The sequence below is a fragment of the Myotis davidii genome, unplaced genomic scaffold, assembly GCF_000327345.1.
Source record: "Myotis davidii unplaced genomic scaffold, ASM32734v1 scaffold551, whole genome shotgun sequence".
Taxonomy (NCBI): domain Eukaryota; kingdom Metazoa; phylum Chordata; class Mammalia; order Chiroptera; family Vespertilionidae; genus Myotis; species Myotis davidii.
In genome coordinates this window covers 1,510,276-1,515,838 of record NW_006283788.1, presented here as the reverse complement: position 1 = coordinate 1,515,838, position 5,563 = coordinate 1,510,276, and positions in this window count along the sequence as shown.

The window sequence follows — 5,563 nt, the reverse complement described above, 5'->3', positions numbered from 1 at the left end:
TGCCCTGTCTCCTCCCAGCCCTCATCTCCTCCCTTTCTCCCACTCGCTCCCTCTGCTCCAGCCTCACAGGCCTCCTTACTGTTCTCCTAACACACAAGGCATGGCGCCGCCCTGGGGCCTTTGCATGGCTGTGCCCTTCGCCTGGAACCCTCCTCCCCCAGATACTCACCTGCAAAACCTCCTTCTCACTCACCTGGGTATCCTGGTCGGAGAGTGGGAGTGGGAGGAGTTAGCAGAGGACTAACTCTGAGCCGTCACAGGCCCCAGAGACCCAGTGAGGACATTGATCTCAATCCGAAAGGCGATAGAGAGCCACGGGAGGGTTTTATATGGGGTAGAGGTCAGACCATCACATCTGCATTTTTAAAAATCCTCACCCGAGAAGTGAGGGTATGTTTTATATTGATTTTTAGAAAGAGTGAAAGGGAGGGGACAGGAGGAGAGAGACAGAGACATTGATAGGAGAGAGACACATCAATTGGTTACCTCCCTCTCATGCCCTGACCAGGGCTGGGGACCGAACATGCAACCAAGGTTAACTGAGCATCAAAACCCATGACCCTTCAGTCCTTGGGCAAATGCTCAAACCACTGGGAAAACTGGCCGGAGCACAGCTGCACTTTTAAGTCTCCCCTGGCTGTGGAGAGCATGCTGCAGGGGGGACGAGGTAAAAAGAAGACGCTTGTGCTGGCTTCTAGGCAAGCAAGGGTGTGGCTTAGATGAGGCCGGGGCTCCCCAGAATCTGTCACCTTTGTCATTGAAACATGAATGTATATAATTATATACATCATGTCCACCTCCTCCAGCATACTCTGAGCTCCCTGAGGGCAGGATTGGGGTCTGCCTTGGTCTTATTATGTTTCCCAGAGCTCAGTACAGGACCTGGCATACAGCAGGTGCTCAGTAAAAGTCTGATGAATGAATGGATGAATAAATATCTCATGCCCAGAGGCCTGGTTTGAGGACATCTGACATCACATTAAATGTCACATCAAAGCTGCGAAGAGATCGTCATTGGATCCACTGTGCAGATGGGAAATTTGAGGCTCAAAAAGAGGAAGGGATTTGCCTGAGCAAACCCAGACCACTTGTGGTCATGGGAAGGTTCCAGGGGAAGGTGGCATTTGGGTGGAGGCTGGAAGGGTGGTGAGGAAGGTTGAAGTCACAGGAGGCCACTCCAGGCTACAGGAAGGGCATGAGCGCGAATCAAGTCGTTCAATTGCAGGAAGATAAGATCAGCTGGCAGCCCAATGGGCACAATATGTGGGGCTTGAGGGTCAGAGAGACGGTCCTGAGCTGGGAAGGTGTGTGGGATGCAGAGGAGTGCTGTGGACTGCAAACTACCATGACACCTGCCCGGCACTGTCCTTACATTAGCCCCTCCCCTTGAGTGTGGGCAGGACTTGCTCTAACCAATCGGATTTGGTAAAGGTGATAATGTCCCTCCCGTGGTCTGTTTATTTCCCCCACCCTTGTGTTTTTTTCAATTGTGGTAAAATACATGAAGCATAAAATTTACCATTTGAATCATTTTTAGGTGTACAGCTCAATGGCACTAAAGTACATTCACACAATTTATAACATAAACATGTACATTATATACAATATAAAGAATATAAAATGCTATAACATAATCATTTATATGAATTACATATATGAAATATAATGTAAATAATACTAAAAGCTATAGTTTTTTTCTAAGCACTGTTTTAGTTACATCTCACTAAGTTTGATATGTTGCCATTTTCATTGAACTAAAAGCATTTTCTCAGATTGCAAAGATTTTTTTTTCTTTGAAATAGGTTATTAAGAACTTTGTTGTTTAATTTTCAAATATTTGGAGTTTTTCATGTATCTTTTTGTATTTAATACCTCAATTAATTTTGTTATGGTCCAAGAACATAATTTGGGTGATTTGAATTTTCTTACATTTATTAAGGTTTGTTTTATGGCCTATCTTGGTGAATATGATTAAAGAGTATGGTCTATCTTGGTGAATGTTCCATAGTCACTTTTTAGAAATATATACTCTACTGTTTTTGGATGGAGTAATCTATAAATGTCATTTCAAGTTGCTCTGTAGTGTTGTTCAGGTCTTCTATATCCTTGCAGATTTTCTGTCTACTTTTTCCATCAGTTGCTGAAAGAATAGTTGTTGGAGTCTTCAAGTATAATTGCAGATTTGCCAGTTTCTGCTTTAAGTTCTATCAGTGTCAGCTTTATGTGTTTTGATTGTATGTTGCTGAATTGTACATGGTTAGATGCGTACACATTCCTTTATCATTATATGTCCCTTGCTGTGATGTCTGCTTTGTCTTTTTATTAATTTTCAATTACAGCTGACATTCAATTGCTTTGTCTGATTTTAATGTATCCATTCCAGCATTTTTAAAATTAGTGTTACCTTGATATATGTCCCCCATTCTTTTATGTGTAACTTATCTATACCTTTTATTTAAAATTGGTGTCTTGCTAATCATAAATTTTCTCAGCTTTTGTTTGCTGAAAAAAACTTGATTTCTCCATTTTCTAATGACATTTTCACTGGGTATAAAATTCTGGGTTGAGAGTCTTTTCCTACCAGCACTTTAAAGATGTTGCTCCATTGTCTCCTTGCTTGCACCATTTTTGATGAGAAATCTGCTATTATTCTTGTCTTTGTTTTTCTGGCTGCTTTCAAGAATTTTCTTTTTCTCTTTAATTTTCTTCATTTTGAATATTATAATCTGGGTATGTGTTTGGGGTGATATTTGTTCTGTTTGGTATTTTCTGAACTACCTGGATCTGTTACTTAATGTCTTTAATTTTGGAATTGGCCATTCTCTCTTAAATTATTCTGCTCTCTTTCTTCTCCTTCTGGGATTCGTACTACACATATATTAGACTAGAAGCCTGTTGCACGAAGATTCACGCAATAGGCCTTCCTTCCCCTGGCTGCTGGCACTGGTTTTCCTCCGGCACCCGGGACCCAGGCCTTTGGTCCAGCCGCAGTCTTCAGTCTTCAGTCTGGTCGGAAGCTTGAGTCTTTGCTCTGTGCCTGGCTATGCAAATGAACCACCATCTTTGTTGGGTTAATTTGCATAGTCGCCCTGATTGGCTGGTGGGCGTAGCAGAGTGACACCAATTTGTGTGTTTCTCTTTTATTCGTATAGATTATTTAATCTTGTCCCACAGCCCTTGGGTTCTCCTCACCTGTCTGTGACACCTCTATAATTCTTGATTATCTTTTTAACAAAAAGAGCAGGCTTCCGGCTTGATCTCTGGGTAGAGGTGGATAAGATTGAGGAGGTCCTTGTTGCATTTATCTTTACAGCTGACCTTGACTCATATTAGCCTATAGTTGTACTTTTCTCCCTAAATACATCCAAGACTCTTCATATAAATTGTTCAATCAAAATAAAAGTAATACCTGGGCACAGACAAAATGGGGATGGTGGTCTGAGTGTTACAGAAGATTGAGAGAGACTTCCCTATCTAGCCTCGTCATTTCAAAACTGGAGAAACTGAGACACAGAGTGGACCTGGGTCCTCGGCCCTTGTTATTGGGAAACGAGACCTGGTGGAGGAGCTGGGGGGCCCTCACACAATCCAGGCCCTGGCCCAGCACAGCTGCTATTGGAAGTTTGAGCATTGGGCTGTCCCTCAGGGGTCTGTTTCCTTGAGTGGAAAATGCAGCTGATAAACCAGGCCGCTCTGGTGGGAGTACAGGGCACGTGGCCCAGAAGCTCCACAACCTGCACCATCGGCTGGAGTATGGCTGGGTCTCTTGGCCTTTCTTGTTCTGTCTCTCTGTGTGTCTCTGCCTTCTCTGTCTCAGTTTGTCTCTCTGTCCCTCCCTGCCTCTGTCTCCCTCTGTGTAGGTCTCTCTCTCCTCTGTCTCCTTCTCATCCTCTTTACGTCTCTCGGTCCCTCTTTGTGTCTGTCTTTATCTCTGTGTGCATGTCTCTGTCTATCCCTGTTTATCTCTTCTAATGTATGTCTCTCTCTTTCTCTTCCTCCTTCCCTCTCTTTCCAATTCTCCCTCTCTTTCTCTCTGTTTTTACTTGTCTTCTTTTCTGTGTGTGGTTTCTCTCTGTGTGCCTGTCTCTCTCTCCTTCGTCTCTCTGTTTCCCACTCTCCTGCCATTCTCTCTCTGTCTCTGTCAATTTCATTCTCCCCTGTCTCTATCTCTCAAGGTAGCCCTCTCTCTCTCCCTCTCTCTCTCTCTCCCTCTCTCTCCTCTTTCTCTCTCTCCCCCTCCCTCCCTCCCTCTCCCTCCCTTCTTGCCCGTTTGAAGGCTGCCTCCCACATCTGCCTTCCGCCAAGGCCCAGGCTCTGCCCCGCCATCTGAATGCCTCACTCCAACCGCACATCTGTGGGGTAATTGTCTCCTAGACCACAAGGTACTGAGGCAAATTATAGTTATGGGGCGGGGGCCTCCATGTGGGCGAACCGCGTCCGCTGGGCTGGGCTCCCCAGGCCTCAACTGCGAGAGATGGCCGAGGCGTGGCCCAACTCTGGCCATGAGAGCAATGCCTGGCTTCTTGCCCCTCCCCACCCCCTTGCCAGACCTGCATCTTGTATGCCAAGATGTGAATGCCTTTTGTGAAAGCCAGCAGGAAATGCCAATGTTTGCAAAACCCTGGACCCGTTATTCATTCATTCGTTCGTTCATTCAAGACATATTACTGAGTGCCTACTCTGTGCCAGGGACTGTTCTGGGTACTGAGGCCAAAGCAGTGAATAGGACAGACAAAAGCTGACAGTCCACTGGGGAACACAGGCAAGAAATAAATAATACTAACAAATAAACTAAAGCTGGAGGGTATGAGAATGCTGGGGGAGGAGGAGCAATTTTGAACAGGGGGTCACAGCAGCTTCCATAGGAGGGCTTCATCCAAGCTGAGACCTGTAGGAGGGGAGAGGGAGCTGGTGACTATTTGGCACCCCTGCGTCACAGGGTGAATTCTACTTACCGTGTGTCCCTGGGCTCCTGACTAGACGTCTCTGAGCCTCCGTTTCCCTATCTGTGAAAGAGGAATAATCGAAGTATTGACCTCACATGGCTTTTGGAAGGGTTCGATGTGATTGTGCACCTGGTGCATAGTAGCTGATCGATCAATGGTTTGTGTTAATAAGGATGATTCAGATAACAGGGTTTAATGCACACGCTTTGTCAGTGATCATTGGAGCCTGTGTGTGCACGGTCCTGTCTGGGGTCACTGGGAGTTCCAGGGAGGGCTCCGACCTGGGGCCTGTCCTCCAGGAGCCCTAGTGTGCTCAGGGCTGGGGCCTGGGGCCAGGAGGGGGCGTGTCACGCAGGTATCTTTTTCTCAAGGAAAATATGGTTGATGATCCAGGCGTCTTGGGTGGGGGTTAAGAGTGTGTGACCCAGCCAATGGGTGGGGTGTGGCTGGGTGTCTCTCTCTAACTCTCTCACTCTCTCTCCCACTTTCTCTGTCTCTTTGTCTCTGTATGTGTTTGCCTTTATCTCTATCTAACTCTTTCTCACTCTGGGGGTAGGTGGGGCATACTGGGCTGGATTTTAAAGGATGCATAGGAGTCTCCAGGTGCTGGAAGAGGA